The sequence below is a fragment of the Schistocerca cancellata genome, chromosome 2, assembly GCF_023864275.1.
Source record: "Schistocerca cancellata isolate TAMUIC-IGC-003103 chromosome 2, iqSchCanc2.1, whole genome shotgun sequence".
In the NCBI taxonomy this organism is placed as follows: Eukaryota; Metazoa; Arthropoda; class Insecta; order Orthoptera; family Acrididae; genus Schistocerca; species Schistocerca cancellata.
The window spans coordinates 454,157,457-454,176,284 of NC_064627.1; positions in this window are offsets into that span (position 1 = coordinate 454,157,457).

Below are 18,828 nucleotides of genomic sequence, written 5' to 3' on the forward strand. Positions count from 1 at the left end.
CACCTTCCGCCGACCACTGGCGACAACATCGATGTACTGTGGAGACCTCACGCCCCACGTGTTGAGAAATTCGGCGGTACGTCCACCCGGCCTCCCGCATGTCCACTATACGCCCTCGCTCAAAGTCCGTCAACTGCACATACGGTTCACGTCCACGCTGTCGCGGCATGCTACCAGTGTTAAAGACTGCGATGGAGCTCCGTATGCCACGGCAAACTGGCTGACACTGACGGCGGCGGTGCACAAATGCTGCGCAGCCAGCGCCATTCGACGGCCAACACCGCGGTTCCTGGTGTGTCCGCTGTGCCGTGCGTGTGATCATTGCTTGTACAGCCCTCTCGCAGTGTCCGGAGCAAGTATGGTGGGTCTGACACACCGGTGTCAATGTGTTCTTTTTTCCATTTCCAGGAGTGTACTTTTGGTGATATGGAACCTGTTTGCTTGATTCGACCTGAATTCTGGATTTCCCAGAGTCATGTTAGTTTCTAATGGGAACTGTATATTCTTGAGTACAGGCTACTTATCCCGAATCAGTGTCTCGTTTCTGAACAGGTGTTGTCAACACCGAAACAAAAGCGTTCTCAAAATTTATGAATACCATACAGTGATGACTCATACTCACGGTTTCATTCTGTGATGTCTCTCACAACTTGCTTGTGGATCACTTTGCTGAAGCCACATTCTTTGCCGGCTGGGCCCTTTGGCACATAATAATATTTCTTTTGCCCAACGTGGTTGGGTGTTTACACTAATGTGTTTGAAATTATATTTACAGATATTAACTGTTTCATATACACGCCTGTAGGTATTTTATAGCATACACTGCAAGTAAATGAAAAAATTCCAGACAGAAAAGTGGTACCAGACTAAGACCGTGAAACTCACAAGGAAGCGTATTGTTTACTTGGTGCAGGCATGCGTAGAAAGAAATTTAAAGTACACTGTCTAATCGAAACCATCCGACCACCACTATGTTCTGTAACGCGGAGTTGACCATTACGTGTCACTAAAGCCGGACCCGCCAGTATGAAAGGAGGCGGTTAGTATTGTATTGTCAGTAGAGACACAGTAACGACAGTACCTTTCTGTCAGCCGAGCACCAGTGATTTCGAAAGTATACTAGATAGTGAATGTCAGCTAATTAAAAAATCCACCAGAGATATTTGAACGCCCTTAAAGTTCAGCAGATCTATTGTTGCTGATGTTACTGTCGAGTAAAAACGCAGAGGAACAATCGCAGCTACATCATGGGCAGACAAACCTCATGTACTGACCTACATGGACTGGGAAGCATTGCTGAAAGTGGTTGCAAAAAATCGCATGAAATGAGCGGCAGGAGTCACTCGTGAGTTCCAAAGTGCCACCAGCAGTCCAGATACCACAATGAGTGTGCGTAGGGAGCTAAAACGAATGGAATACAATGGTCGAACAGCTCTTCATAAGCTAAATATTTACGTCCTGACGCCTGTGGACAGATGATAATTGGGTACCAGAAATTTTGAGTGTCGAATGGCGCTGCGCAGTGTGGCAACCCAATGGAGGGGTGCGGGTTTGGGCAGTGCTTTGAGAACGTTGTCTGTCATGCTGCGTAGTGCCAACTGAGGTAAAGAGGGGTCGGTATCTGGTATCGGGATGTTTTTCGTGGTTAAGGCGTGGTCTCCTTATTGCGCTTAAGGAAATAATGATGAAGGATATAAACACGTTGTACAGTATTGTGTACTGTATATAGCAGAGCAACATTTAGAAGGCGGTGATCTCTTGTATCAACATGACAATGCACCCTGTCATAAAGCAGTACCTGCGAGACAATAGTTCGTGGACACTACTGGCCTGCCCACTGCCCCGAGTTCCCAACTGAATCCAATGGAGCACCTTTGGGATGAGTTAGTCCAAAGTCACTACCTTCTATGGTTTCAGCTCTTGAGCGGAAATACGCTGCTATTCCGCCACAAACATTCAGACACCTTGTAGAATGTATCCCCAGCAGAGTTTGAACCGTCATAAAGGCGAAAGGTGGACACAACCCGTATTCATCTCCAGTAATAGGTATCTATAAGCTTTTCATCAGCTAGCATACATTCAGTTCAGTGCTTTAAAATAATTATTACGTTCACTTGCCTCAGTCGTGTTAATGGGACATTCCCGCCAATCCTTTGAGTTTTCGGTAGCTTTTGTCTAATTTGCTTCACGTGTGAGAGGTGAAAAGGATTGATTATACGCGTCCATGTCGCTACTCTAATCATTAGCTATGATGATGGCGGAAAAGCCGAAACCGGCAATCAGTTTCATTTAAGTAGCATGCGCCCAATACACTGTCTTTAATAACATAAAGCCGACCCCTGTGGCCGAGTGTTTCTAGGCGCTTCTGTCCGGAACCACGCTGCTGCTACGGCCGCAGGTTCGAATCCTGTCTCGAGCATGGATGTGTGTGATGTCCTTAGGTTACTTAGGTTTAAGTAGTTCTACGTGTAGGGGACTGATGACCTCAGATGTTAAGTCCCATAGTCTTTAGAGCCATTTAAACCATTTAATTACGTAAAATTAAACTTTTTCAACCCTCCGCTTTGCACGTCACATTTCAGAAAATGATGCTTGCGACATAGAACTTTCTTCTGTCTTTCTTCTGCCATTGTTATTGCGTGATCGTTTTTTCGCCATCTAAAGGACTCTTTGTTGAAATTTATCTGGATGACACCACGCAGATGATTTGTTCTAATGGCAGCCCACTTCAGACCACTTCTTCCCACGCTTGTAGTGTTTGTCGGCGGCAACGTAATAAAGATGACACTTCATGTGAGATGTATTTCAGTGGAATACGCGTTACATGAGGATGAATTCATAAGTATGACCCACGACTTGAAGGCTGTTACTCCGGGATCTGCCCCTGTGCTGGCATTTCTGTGGAGTGCTTGATGGCCGCAGCTGCTGGGCGCTGTTCTCTGACGGAATCCTTTCTCGCTGCTGCTCTTTCCTTCGGCGCCGGCGTGCCGGGAACTAACAGGTGTTTCCGTAATTGAGGGTGGCCACAGCTACAACCTCTCCGCGCCCGGCGCGGGTTAAATCCTGCGGTTGATGTTTCCCTCTAACATTCGGATTACGTGCTACGAAACACCGTCTGGTGTTTACTCTGTTTCCCTCTAACTTTCGGATTACGTGCTACGAAACACCGTGCGGCGTTTACTCTTTTGCACCCAAATGCTGCCATTTCATAGTTATACTTTTGAGTTTGTTGTAGACCAGTAAATTTTACTTACGCAGGCCTTTCCACTGAAAATTTAGTACATTTCACTTAATAACCACATGTCCTACCAACCTGCTTCGTTATTTAATGAAAATGTATTGTCTCTGGTTCACCGGCTTGTGTGCACTATCGAAATGGTTGCAGGACGTAGGGTTAAAGCTCAACCTGTTCAAAACCCATGCGATACTGGTGGGTCATTCTAGGATCATTAACCCGAAATATCGGGAATGCCTAACGTCTTTAATTCTCAATGGGACAAATATCATCTTCTCCCCTCGAACAAAGATCATAGGAGTAATAATAGATGAAAATCTAAATTGGAATGAGCACGTGACTGCGTTGTGCAAAAAGGCATCAGTGTCTCTCAGTACACGCAAAAATATGAAAATCCATTCTCTCTCGGTTTGAAAAATAAACTTGTACAAGCACTTATATTTCCAACTATTGACTACAGCGATGTTATGCTGCACGGCCTTTATCAGGAAAGCTCACGACGCCTGAAACTGGTTATCCTTGCCTATGTTCGTTACATCTGTGATGTTCGACTCTTTGATCATATTTTACCACCATAAGCACAGCTATCTCAGCTGGGCGCAGGCAAGCGCCGATATTTCCATGCCCTATGTCTTCTCTAATGTCTTATCAACGAACACTGTCCTTCATATCTCTCCTCGACCTTAAGGCTTCTCTCTGAACAATATGGCAAAAACACCCGTTCCCATCAGAGCAAAATCCTTTCTGCCGCAATCCATTGTTCAGCCACTTCTTTGCAATTCTTCTGAGTAGCAGGAACCCGAGTCTGGAATAATTCCCCGCATTACGATAAAGAACAGAGTAACATATACAGGTTCAGAAGATATAGCTTCTGAACCAACAATAAGGATTACCATTTTCCCTGCATGCACTCCTTATACTTTTACTTCCTTCTTCCCTACCAGATGTTCCTTTTTTCCTAGTAATGTTAGCTGGTGCGGTATCCTTAAATTTCCTTTCCGATGAACTCTTGTACACTTATAATTACTTTTTCTTACTTTTGGACTATCATTACTGTTATTGTTGTCATTATTATTATTATTACCATTACCATTATTAGTGGCAGCAGCTGCAATAGTACAAGTACTGCAGGCATTAACTTCGTTAGTTCATTAGTTACTTACATTGTCACTTCACATACTCAACTCATATTGATATTGTTTTTTCACATTAAAATTGTTATTTCTTACGAAACCATCTAATAAAAACGATACTCAATGTGGGCAACCGTGGTCCGATGTAAGAGAGGACATGATTGCAGTAATCAGATAAGGTTAAATAAATAAATCATAGCTCTTCGTTTCATAATTTGTATACCTGTTATTTAAAAGTTCTTTTTTCCTTTTCTTTTCTTCAACACAATTCCATTTTGCTTCGATTTCTATTGATTTAGAAAAGAAAGACTAACCTGAACAAAAACATATCATCTTGGACTACAGTCATAGACCGTGCCAAAGGATGCCCTCTTTAATTCGGAAAATGTCAGTGGTAAAGCCACTGTAACCAAAGACGTATTTGTAGGAGCATAACAGTGGGACGATATAGAGAATAGAACACAACTGAAGCAACACATCATAAAAGAACAATAGCGTATCCTGATATACGCAGACAAGGCGCAAAGCACAATACGAACAAGAAACTAAATCCTTGGAGTAGGAAAACACTGAAAAATTGGGGAATTTATAATTTAATAGCTCGAATTTTTTTTCTTTCCATTGTTTGGGAGGGGGATACATCTCTGTGACGACGGCAGGGGTACAATAAAAGAATCTGACCATTAGATTAGCTAAGTTAATTAATTCTGAAGCGTGCTACTGAGCCAAAATGGCTGAGCTACCTGCTGGTATACCATCTTCCCCTCCCCTCTGGCATGTGTGAGGATTGCGTCGCCGGCGATTCAGAAGCCGAGCGTCGGAGAGTGGTAATAACTTTGTGAAACGCGCTGTAGCTGCTTCTTGTGGTCCCGAATGATACAGAGAGCGTGGACTCACCTGCGCGATCTTCAGTTTGCAGACCTATGAAAGAGGGAACTGCATGGCCAGAATCTGATGACCCACCTTCCTTCACGTTTGTACCCCCCCATTCCCCACCCTGTTAAAACCCCAGCATAAAATCTAGCCTTTAATACGCTTCTACTGCACTTATTGTTAGATGTGGTATATAAATTCGATATTAGTTCTTAATCGACTGCCGGCCAGGGTGGCCGAGCGGTTCTAGGCGCTACAGTCTGGAACCGCGCGACCGCTACGGTCGCAGGTTCGAATCCTGCCTCGGGCATGGATGTGTGTGCTGTCCTTAGGTTAGTTAGGTTTAAGTAGCTCTAAGTTCTAGGGGACTGATGACCTCAGATGTTAAGTCCCATAGTGCTCAGAGCCATTTGAACCATCTTAATCGACTTCTATATCTACATACATACTCCACAAACCACCATACGGTGCGTGGCGGACGGTAACCTGTGCCACAGCGACTCATTTCCTCTTCTGTTCCACTCGCGAATGAAGCAAGGGAAAAACGACCATCTCTATGCCTCCATACGAATCCAAATTTCTATATTCGTGGTCCTTGCGTGAAGCGTACATTGGCGGCAGTGTACCATTGTCATGTGTAGTTCCGATACAGACACGACGAGATGCTGTCCCAAACACGTAAATATAGTGACGATACAGGAAGATTCAAGCTAGTTGCCCCAGGTCACCGCCCTTCCAGCCGACAATTGTCGTTCGGGATAGCGCAGAATCGCGATCATCGCTGAAGACAATGCAACGCCATTCATCAGTGTTTCATGCTTCCCAGTCACGGCACCATTCCAAACACAGCCGTTTATGTAGTGATTTTAACGGCAGCCTAGGTGTGGGACGATGACTCCCATGTCTGTCTGCTGCTAGTGGTCAACCATTGATGTGGAACGACACTGGCTGCAGATACGAATGGCAGGTGCAGATGTGACGTTCTAGAACTATCTGCAGCCTCCCGTCTTTTCCGGCATACAGGGTACTGTCAGATTTAAATGCCGGTTTTCTAAATTTATTCAATAATGTTTCTCAAAAAACGTCACCTTCCCTCCACTTTAGCCCGAAGCGCCGCCGTAATACTTATTCGAACCTACCAGTAACAAATCTAGCAGCCCACCACCGAATTACTTCCATGCCTTCCTTCAGTCCACCTGGTGAGGACCCCGAAAACTCGAGCGGAACTCAAGGATGTATCGCACTATTGTGCTGTATGCGGTGTACTTTGCAGATGAACCACACTTCCTAAAATTCTCCCAATAAACCGGAGTCGAGCATTCGCCTTCCCTACTACACTCCTTACATGCTCGTCCCATTTCATATCGCTTTTCAGCGTTACGCCTAAATATTTAATCGACGTGACTGTGTCAAGCAGCACACTACTAATGCTATATCCGAACATTACGGGTTTGTTTTTCCACTCGTCTGCATTAACTTACATTTTTCTACGTTTATAGCAAGCTATCATTTACCTCACCAATTACAAATTCTGTCTAAGTCATCCTGTGTGCCCCTACAGCCACTCAATGATGACATTTTCCCGTACACCACGGTGCCATCACCAAACAGCCCCTGATTGCTGCTGATCTTGTTCACCAGATCGTTTATGTATATAGAAAATAACAATGGTCCTCTCACGCGCTTCCCTGAGGCACACTGACGATAGCCTTGTCTCTGATGAACACTCACTATCTAGGATAACGTACTGGGTAATGTTATTTAAGAAGTCTTTGAGCCTCTTACATGTCTTCGAATCTATTCCGTATGCTTGTACATCCGCCAATAGCCTATAGTGGAACATCGTGCCAAACGCTGTACGGAAATCTGGGAATCTGCCTGTTGTGCTTCACCCACGGTTTACAGGATATCATGTGAGAAAAGGGCAAGCTGAATAACGCACGGGAGATGGTCTCTGAAACCGCGGTGATTCATGGGCTTTCCCAAGGAAAGTTATTATGTAGGAAATGGGAATATGTTCAGGAACTCTGCAGTACACCCTTGTTAAGGATATTGGTCTGTAATTACGCGGGTCCCTTCTCTTATCCTTCTTATATGCAAAAGTCACCTGCGCTTTTTCGAGTTGCTTGGGATTTTGCGCCGGGCGAGAGATCAACGATAAAGTAAGCTATGTAAATGGCCAGTGCCATAGAGTACTATTTGTATAACTGAACTGGAATACCATCCGGACCTGGTGACTTAGGAATTTGTTTTCAATTATTTTAGTACGCCAGGGGTGCTTATTACTGTGTCCTCCGTATGGGAGAATGCATGATGGTCAAACGATCGTATGTCTGTATGTGAACAATTTCCTAAACGCCAAATTTAAAACTTCGTCTTTCCTATTACTATCTTCTATTACCTCACCAGACTCGTCAACGAGTGACTTAGACCCGCATAGCGACTTTACGTAGAACCAGGATTTTCAGGTATTCTCGAGAAAATCTTTTGCTAAGATATGTCGGTGGTAGTTGTTGAATGCTTCAAGCTTCGATCCTTCTACAGCCGAAGGAATTGCTGCTAAGTTTTGACTGTCGTCATTTGCCATGTGTCTTTTGAAGAGTAGACATCAATTTTATACCAATAAAACATTGTGTGCCGGACAGAGACTCCAACTCGGGACCTTTGCCTTTTGCGGGCAAGTGCTTTACCATCTGAGCTACCCAAGTACGACTCACGCCCCGCCCTCACAGCCTTAGTTCCTCCAGTACCTCGTTCAAAAAATGGCACTGAGCACTTTGGGACTTAACAACTGAGGTCATCAGTCCCCTAGAACTTAGAACTACTTAAACCTACCTAACCTAAGGACATCACACACATCCATGCCCGAGGCAGGATTCGAACCTGCGACTGTAGCGGTCGCTCGGTTCCAAACTGAAGCGCCTCGAACCGCTCGGCCACACCGGCCGGCCTAGTACCTCGTCTCCTACTTTCCAAACTTCACAGAAGCTTTCCTACGAACCATGAAGAACTAGCACTCCTGGAAGAAAGGATATTGCAGAGACATGGCTTAGCCGCAGCTTAGTTCGAGTCTCGGTCCAGCACACAGTTTTAATCTGCCACGAAGTTTCATATCAGCGCACACTCCGCTGCAGAGTGGAAATTCTCATTCTGCAAAGATCCCTAAGCCTGTTGCTAAGCCATGTCTACGTAATATCCTTTCTTCCAGGAGTGCTAGTTCTGCAAACTTCGCAGGAGAGCGTCTGTGCAGTTGGGAATGTAGGAGACGAGGTACAGTCAGCACGGTAGCTCAGCGTGTTCGGTCAAAGGGCTGTGTGCTCTCTGTAATAATAATAAAAAACTGAGTCAAGGAATCAACGATCAACTTGAACGGATGTCTTGTGACACGTACGCCCAGACCAAACGCAGCGAACTATATCGAAAAAAAAAAGAAAATGGTATAGCACATGCCCGCGAAAGGCAAAGGTCCCGAGTTCGAGTCTCGGTCCGCCACACAGTTTTAATCTGCCAGGAAGTTTCATATCAGCGCACACTCCGCTGCAGAGTGAAAATCTCATTCTGAATACTCAGTTCTTGCATCCCTTTCAACGCCGAAATTACCTGCCCCAGAGAAAAAATGAAGGGGACTTTTTATTCAGTAAATTTAATCTTGCATCGGGAAACATTTTCCCTATAAGCCTCAGTTTTCGAATTATTCAAGAAAACATAAAAATGTGAGCTATACCCCCCGCCCCAGCCCCCATCAATTCATATTTTTAGTATGCTGTTCATGGCACTCACTCTTACCACTGCACAAAAATTTGCATGTACACGAAATCTGTCCCCTAATTTTACTTCGTTATCTGGGCTAATACACCCTTGCGGTTATGCCTTGATCAATCGTTGGTCATCTTCAGTTTACCCGCGCTCCACAATGCTGTTCTGTACCTACAGTAATCAAGAAAACTCTCATACAGTACAGCAGGCACGTGCAGTTGTCTGAATCACGCAGGAGGTGATCGTAAGAGTCTGTGATGTTTTGTAAATATTACAACAGAATATTTTCGGCATGTGCCATGTACTAAAGGACGTGATTTATAGCGTGTTCAATAGATTTATTTTCTCTGAAGACGAAATGATGCGGTCGGAGGCCTCGGACATTCCTGTGTGCCTGGAGACGGTTACTCATAAGACAATCGCGAAACTTAGCGAGTGTGTTAAGAAGTGAGTGAATCACACACATTTTCCTCATCGAACATCACACGTTATAGAGTAGATTCACTAAAATTACTGGTTATCTTTGCTAGTCCACATCCACTCAAGTAGTAACTACAATTCAGGAGATTACAAGGACCAGTGCATGTCACTCGCACCTCATTCTCGACATCATCCCAGATACTTTCAAGAAGACTGTTGTCAGATGAGAATGGAGTCAGGATGGAGTCGTGGGAAATTTTAGTGGGTCCACCACGAAGCAGTTCAGTTTCGACAGGATCGTGTAGTGCGTTGCTGAAGCCAGTTCTTGCTGTGCTGTGTCGGTTGGTGCTAAGAACGCCGGCTGCGTAGTTGAGGGTTCCCTTTATTCCCAGATAATCATAAGGATTAATTTATTTGCTCTAGGATACTGGACAGGTACTAGTAGGATTCATGCAGTGAGGGTTTCACATAATATATATTGGATGCCGCTTCGGCGACTTGCATGTCGTCCCAACCTACTCCAGTTATTCAACCGGGAAAAAGAGGGCCCCTACATTTTAACGTGAAACCGAACCATATGTTTTTTTCTGCGACTCCTCACATCGTTGAGAGGTGAATGTCAGCTTAAAACGAAAATTAAAAAATCCACGGCCCGAACGAGATTCGTTACCGCAGCCTTTCGGACTGCAGGTACGTACTTTATAGTTTGTTTTTCTTATCTTTTTTTTTATAGGTGACATATGTGCTTATATGTTTTGATTTCACTGACTTACGAGTTTTAATTTTCATGCCGGCAACGGACTGTAGACCTTAATTGTGACATAAATTTGAATTTGATACCTCTACCCATTCCTGAGGAAAAGAGGTCGTAACAGACTGACAGACGGAGAACAAAGTGATCCTCTAAGGCTTCCGTTCTTACCGATTGAGGAACGGAACCGCAAAAAGCGACGGTAACATTAAGAACCTGAAAGAGAAGACGAGCATTCGAGTATGTGAATGACTTAGTGTAGTAAATATGCAGAGATGGAAAAATTGTCGAGTGATGATGGGGGAAGGCATGAAACCAATTGAAATCTACCTAGCTATGCAATGGAGTGTGGTCGTAGGCAGATGTGTATCCAGTGTTGTCTCATCAGATTAGATAATTCTGTCCACACCCATACAGGTTCTTCTATCGGTCTGGCACGAACTAGGTGGCATGACGAAGGGGTCGCTGGTCTCTTTAAACCGTCCCACTCACCTTCCAGTCAGATGTAAAATGCATCTCGAGAGGATGCGATATTGTTGGACATAACTCTGAGCATTGATTACTATCGGAAAAAGCACTGTGGCCCACATCGCCGAATGCTGCGGATTCTTGTGTGTGAATTATATTTGCCTCCAATGCCAGGGTCACTCGCCTGTTGGCCGTACTGACAACCCCTGGACGTACTGGCCGTTAAACTTGTCCTGTTGGATGAGATAGCGGTTAGTTGCGATCCTTAAGTGATTAGTTAAAGTTTTTCCTTTGTAGCATGTGATCAGTCAAATCTGGATAATGATGTATAATTAAAATATATGGCAGCAGTATGGAAGTAATCAGATCTGGAGAAGCTAACTGATCTGTTGAAGAGAAAGAGGTAACAGATCAAGTTTAAGAGAGTTGGGGTGAAGAAACAGGAATAGACAGGCATGACGATAATACGGATTATGTTGAGAATGTGGCAGAAATACTGCTGGGCTGTTGGACAGAAGGGAGACAGCTGAAATGTTCCGAGAGACAGACCACGCCGATGATCATACGTCAGGCTCCCGTCTCCTCTTAGATGCAGATTGGTTTTTGAAAATACACACGTTACTAGCTACTTTCTTGCAAAGACGTACGGCCGAAACGGAGAAGGAGTGGAGAGGAAAAATGTGTTAATCGCCGGTATACCCAAGAGGCTGGACGTATCACATCAGTGTTGCAGTTAAGGAGTTGTAATAGGTATATGATATGCCATCAGTGACTAACAAACCCGTGAAGAATTCAGAGCTAGTGAATATCACGTCGGTTGTTCGTTCGTATCCACCCAAACTAAACGTAGAAACGCTTGAAGACTGTTACAGACTTATCTTACAAAAGCATTCATGGTTACTTCGAGTCTTCTGTAGCTTTAATTATTTGTGCCATACTGGATTAGATCATATTTGTAAAGATACGACACGAGTAAAAACTCTCCCTTTTTATGTGTCAAGAGCGAAGTAATTTTCTAAACGAATGAATTGCATGTAGACTACAGAGCTATCCAATATCGCTTTCCGTCTGGTCATCCCAGTTTAAATGCTCATTAAATATTACGCCAAGACAGTTTATTAATTTGGAGGGGATAACTGAGCAGTTTCAAGGAGAGTGTGAGGAACAGGATTTGGTGCCCATCACGATACTGAATAATGTGAAGGAAGCTTTACAGATATTTACTTTAGGGCTTAAATACCGAGGGTCGAAGCCCAAGCAACAACACAGTTTTCAGAGTAACTGGCAGAAAATCAATGTTCTCAAGTGAAATCTGAGTAGTAATAACTTCTTAAAGATTAAGAATGTGTAGGTGTTGCATGTGTACGCTACGGTTTCTAAGCAGGCGCCCGATTTTCGTGGAATGTGCGTTGGTGTCTCTCACAGCGAACACTTCGTATTTCCCACAACAAGAAATTTAAAACCTTTATAAATGGCACACAAGGCACAAACATACATATATATGTATGTGTTGCACACTGATGAAATTATAATATTTGTCTGGAATAATGGACAACAGTGTCCCAGAACAAAATTAAAATAGTCCCAAATACCAAGTTATGGCTAAGGTTTCTAGAAGGTGTACCTTCTTTGTCAAGCGAATGTCAGAACCGATAATTTCGGATATAGTATCATGGAATTAATTGAAATAGTTATTTAACAAAAATAAATCTGTGATATGCCCCGTTTTAGATCGTTCTAAGAAGTACAAAGTAATGTTTATTAACCCTATACAGATTTTTTACTCCATACAGACAGCCATGAATTTTATGACTGTGAACTTTCAATACCTATGAAAATGTATATAAGATTTAAAACGAATAACGTGCAGCACACGCAGTAAATAACAGAGAGATGTTGAACTACTTGTACATCAATTAGTAAGTAGCATTAAAGTAAGTAGGTGAACAATTCTTGCATCAGTTATGTACTGCGTACATCCCATGTTGTCCGTTTTCAATCTTACATTTTCATAGCTTTTAAAAATTCACAATCACCACATTTCGGGGCTATCTGAAAGTGGCCAGGAATGTACACAGGACTGGGAAAAATTATTTTATTCTTTCCAGTCCGATTAAAAAACTTAGTATACTACAAATTATTTTTGTTTAAATAATATTTTCTCCTTTTTAGCCTTGTATGTGAGAAATTTTTAGTGGATTTTATACATTTTGATGAGATAATGAGAGAGGCATGTTATATTTCATGTTCATTTGAGTATTTTATCACCTGATAACATCCGAAATAGAGTAGTATTAATTCTGTCTACTAATATTATAAGAAATTGTCGAATTGTTATTTCGATAAAAAAGACAATGAAAAAGCAAGTAAAATTAATATATGATTTACTATAAAATATTTATTTCAATACTAGCTTTATACTCATGGCATCATCCTTCTATGTGTATGGCACATATATTGCACACACCTCCTGTGCCCCCCCCTCTCTGTCTACCTCCTTCTCCCTCCTCTTTCTGTTCATCTACTCCTCTGCTCTCACTCTGTCTATCGCTTCCTACCCTCTCTAATTGTCCATCACTTCCTCCAACCTCTCTCTGTCTCCATCTCCTCCGCACTCTCTCTCTGCTCATTTGTGCTGTCTGTACATACACACACTAAAACTCATACTGATACTACCCACACAACATGCTGATTATGCAGGGCTGCCTAGATATCAGGTGTTACTGAATGTTTCCTTTTCCAGCACCACACATACTGAACAGACGAAAAAGGCAGCGAGTTAATGATGCATTGTCACACAGTTCTGAGCTGTGTTTAAGACTTCAGGCTTCTAGCTCATCGGAAAGTTAGTTTTCAACCAACTGCAAAATTTGTGATGAGCAGACAAATAGACAAGAGAGAGACGTGGTAAAAAATAGTTCCCATCCTTTCATACCGACCAAGGTTTGTATGTAAATTAATATCCCTTCTTGGTGAGACAGATGCTGGAACTGGAAACTACCTTCCAAACATTCTCAGTTAAGTCTTTACCAGTTTCAACCAGTTCACCTATTATTTGGCTGAAAAGTATCTGAGTTTAATTGGCAATTCCTCGAACAGCCCAGTTCCATGTGGAGAACTGAAAGCAGAAATAGAAATTGAAGGTGCCCATGACTCTGGCATACACGTATAGATCATAAGAGTGTGCTAAGTATTACTGAGAGAGTTTCCTACATTAACATCAGAGTGTGGAAGTTTAGTTATATCGTCCTCTAACTGCCAGCGAGATAACCTCCCATTTAAAGAATGTCTAATGTGGCTATATCACATAATTTTCACATTAAACGTTTTAAGGAAACACTGAAGTTCATTTAGAAATCTGTTAGCAACCACAAAGAAAGAAATTGTGCATTTGCTTTTTATAACTTAAGAAGTGACTACTTTTGCCAACTTTGTAGGTTTCGAAGGGTAACGAACAGGTGATTACGCTAACGGAATTTCATGTCTCGCAAAACAACCTGAAACGACAGATTTAATAAACGATGTTTGCGCCAGGACTGTTTCCTATAGCGATCTTTAAGGGTGTCGACAGATGTTCTATCTCACGGGAATCGAATGCCAGAAAACAAACTAAACTAGGAGATAAGACACAAGCTACGCCGAAGATGTCGAAACAGAACTAAGAGTTTATGATGATACTGCAGTCGAGGAAGCTATAAACACTAAAAAAAAGGACAAAAAAGATTATTTGACTACGAAGGCAGTAACTATCGCACTCCAGTTATTGCTAAGTTTTTCTAGGTAACACAACATCTCATAAGTTTTTACTTTAGTTTTTATAGCCCTCTCCAAATTTGTGAAAGCTCTATAAAGTGTTCTTGCTTCCGTTAATCTCAAACATTCATCAGCTACGCGCTGCAAACAGTGACAGCGTCGGTGAAGATTAAGCTGATTTTCCTGAATAACATATCGCTAATGCGTGTGCGGAAATCAACTTGCTGACTGTCATCTGGCCTTAATTCCGCTTTTGACTTGTGGAAGGATGCTCATTAGCGCGGCGGATAAGTGCGTTCTTAGCGATGTGCTTGTCTTGCAGTCCGCTGGGGATCTGAGAGGGGTACCCCTGAAGCGCTGATGGAGCACTATGTGTCTGAAATTACTGGAACTTGGGCGACAGATCGATTTAATCCGTAGAACAGGAGTCTTAATCCTCATGCCTGTCCTTCATTTCTTGCCAGAATACAAAAAGCCGTTGTGTTCGCAGTTGCGTGTCGTGCACGTAATGAGCGACATGCATACTTGCTTTGGCCTTAGAAAGTTTTCGGTTTCACATGCCATTTACTATATTTTTTGTTAGAAAATCTGCAGTAAGATGGACGAATAGCTAGTGCTACAGACTCACTGGTTCGACATTCTGCATCATCGCTGAAGGAAAAGGAAGAAATGCGACAACATATCGGATTGGAAAAGAAAGTGAGAACGAAGGAAGATGAACGTTCAACGTCCCGCCGACGACGAGGTGACCACGTACGGAATACAAGCTCTGACTGGTGAAATCTGATCACGAAATCGGCCACACCCGTCAGGAATTCTAGTTATTAGTGGAAACCTAGATATGAATAGACCTACAATATTTGAACGCTGCTCTGTTCATAAGCTCGAAACAGAAGGATGAGGCAGAAAACGTTATGAAATCACCCAATGTGATTTAGGAAAGACGTTGGAAGTCTGGGAACCGATACACGGACAGGAATTTCAGTCCCACTCCTTCCGAGTATAAGTCTCATGCCTCCTTGCTTGGTTCCGATAAACAATGATAGGTCTTAGTGATTGTATTTTGCCGACGGTGAGCTCATTCTGGACAGTTTTCCCTGGCTTCCTTAAATAACCTCACTTAGTGTCTATTAACGAACTTCACAGGGTTTTGCTGGCAGCTGTGGCTGAGCGGTTCTAGGCGGGAACTGCGCTGCAGCTGGGTCGCAGGTTCGAATCCTGCCTCGGGCATGGACGAGTGTGATGTCCTTAGGTTGGTTAGGTTTAAGTAGTTCTAAGTCTAGGCGACTGATAACCCCAGATGTTAAGTCCCATAGTGCTTAGATCCATCTGAACCATTTTGAACCACAGTGTTAGACGTTAGCCGGCCGGAGTGGCCGAGCGGGTCCAGGCGCTACAGTCTGGAACCGCGCGACCACTACTGTCGCCGGTTCGAATCCTGCCTAGGGCATGGATGTCTTTGATGTCCTTAGGTTAGTTAGGTTTAAGTAGTTCTAAGTTCTGGGGGACTGATGACCAAAGAAGTTAAGTCCCATAGTGCTCAGAGGCATTTTTTTGTTTGACGTTACATCAACAAGCTGATAGGTGAAGAACTTATCTCAATTTCATTGACAGCATGCAGGTTGCGGGAGACTGTCGTGTAAGCCTAAATTAGGAGGTCAGAAACTGATACATATCACAAAATAGTAATGAAGATGGATGAGGATTTATTATTATCTTAGAAGAAAGCTAGCAAGGATATAACCATGTGTTACACACGATAGTGAGGGGAACTTACATGACTACTATTTCTTTGACGGTTCTGCTGACATTACTCGAGTTTTATTTATTATTTCTCATAATTGTTGCCGACGTACACGGTAATCGAGTGGGAAGGGTGGGGGGGGGGGGTCAGGCGGGGGTGAATAATGCTGTTGTTTCTGCTGTGGCCCTCAATCCGAAGATTGGTTTGATGCAGCTCTCAGGGGTACTCTATGCTTTACAAGCCTCTTGATCTCTTCTGTCCCTCTTTTTTACCCCCTCCCCCCCTCCGACCCCCCCCCCTCTACAGCAAACTTCCCTCAAATGCTAAATTGGTGATCCTTTGTATTCCTTGATGTCTCAGACCATATCCTATCAACCGACCCCTTCTTCTAGTCTGTTTGTGCCAGAAATTTCTTTTCTCCACAATTCTGTTCAGTATTTCTTCGTTAGTTGCGTGATCTACCCATCTAATCTTCAGCATTTGTCTGTGGCACCACATTTCAAAAGCTTCTATTCTCTTCTCGTCTGAACCGTTTGGCGTCCATGTCACTTCCAGACGTGGCTACATTCCAGATAAATACCTCCAGGAAAGACTTCCTAATACTTAAATATAAATTCGATGTTAACAAATTTCCCTTCCTGAGAAACTTTTTTTTTGCCATTGCCTATCTACGTTTTACATCCTCTCCATTTTGGGCCATCATCACTTATTTTGCTGCCCAAACAGCGAACCTCATCTACTACTTAAAGTGTAAAGTGTCTCGTTCCTAATCGCAGCCCCCAGCATGACCTGATTTAATTCGGGTACTGAATGAGGGCCGTTTTTACTTACAAGGAAGTGTCCCGTTAGTCAAAAAATTTCGAGGCTGGATTAGCAAAAAAACAGAGAAGCGGTAAGATGGCGGCATTAATTCTGCAGGTGTTTTAGGTAGTATCCTCCCCACCATCTGAGTATAGCCCATACATTGTTCATATCACCGTGTGAAACTCTCAGAAAGGTCCGTCTTTGGGATGTTGTTCAACTCACACGTCAATTTGGCTTAAATGTCGGATTTGTCGCCAAGCGTTGATCCTGCATGTGAATTTCTGCACTTTTGTGGCTGTTTCGTATTAATGACGCCAAGTCTCATCACCTGCGAAAGTTTTTTCCGGAAAACAGTTGTCCACGTTGTCCATTTCAATCAAGTCGCAAGGGCTGTCCACAAGTCGTTGTCCTTGTTTGGGAGTCAATGTTTCCCGGACATAGTTTGCACACACTTTTCACTTCTCCAAAACGTCTGTTTAAACTCTTTATTTGAAAATGTTGCTTCGCTGCGATTTGTGACTCAACGTTGACACACTACAGCAGCGAGCTCACTACCTACGGCTGTCTGGTCGAAGGCACAACTGTTGTTCACAGTTGTTAGTTCACGATGCCAGCGTGGTTACTGCTCTGACGTTGTTTATAAGTCAGGAATGAAATCACTCTCGGAAGTTTTTCGGCAGACGGTATATAATGCAGTCCAGATATTAAGAAATACCATGAAGTGACTGGGGAAAATCTGCCGCAGCATATCTGAAGTAGACAGAAGAACCAGGCTCTCCTCCCTTGCAGACGACCCATTTGAAAAGGAAACCCTTTCAGTCTCTGAGATTTGTGTGGATTCTAAACGTATATCGAGGCAAATCGGTGTCTGATGGTTCAGTGTGAGTGTTTAAGTTGGTTTGTACCCCTGGAGGTGCTTGCGGCATCCATATTTTGTCTAGTTATGGTAAATGACAATTCTTTACGTTCTTGTTTAGTGACACATCAGCTGAGTATTCTGCTGTGCTATATGCTGATACCAACGCAGAGCAGGGCATCATTGCACATGTGATTCCCGAGATATACTGCACAGCTTTTGAAGACTATTATTCCTGATGCGCGATTTGACTGTAATAGGCCTATTAGTCAAATGTAGTCTATAGGTCAAGGATCTGTCAAGCTTGACAAGCAAATACTTTGCAGTGGTGTTTACAGCAAATCCATTAAATTAGAGCATCTTTCAAAATAGATCACAGCAAGCATATTTTTATTGATATCGATGCACAGTACTTTGTTTCACTTGGTCTGGGACTGAATTCGTCACTTACGATTGTATTGCCCCAGGACTGAGAGATCTTATCTCAGTATTCTTTCCGTTTACTCTATAAAATTCCCGTGGATACTTCTAGAAAGCACTTAATTAGACGTGATGACTGGTTGTTGTGTGTTGTCCTTAGGTTAGTTAGGTTTAAGTAGTTCTAAGTTCTAGGGGACTGATGACCATAGATGTTAAGTCCCATAGTGCTCAGAGCCCCTGATTAACTAGAATCACACGTCTGTGACACTGCTGTCGAACTTCTTGGTCGTCATTACCTTCCTTACGGGATTGTTTTGCTTTGGTATACGTTCATGGTATTGGGATAGCGTCTTTGGTTCATAATCAAAACGTCTTTGGTCCCGGTTCAACTCTTGCCCCTGCTTAAAATTTGATTAATAATCAGCACTGGCATAAGAAGTCACCCTCATTCAGCCAACGGTCTTGTCAAAGAGGGCGGAGAGACAGACAGAGGTTCAGCGCACTCTGTTGTCCTAGGGGTGGGAAATTGGCCCTAAGGCGGAAGAATCACCAAAGGTCAACGGCAAGAGGATGAAGAAGGCAATAGAAACAACTGCATTAAAGACACGTAACATG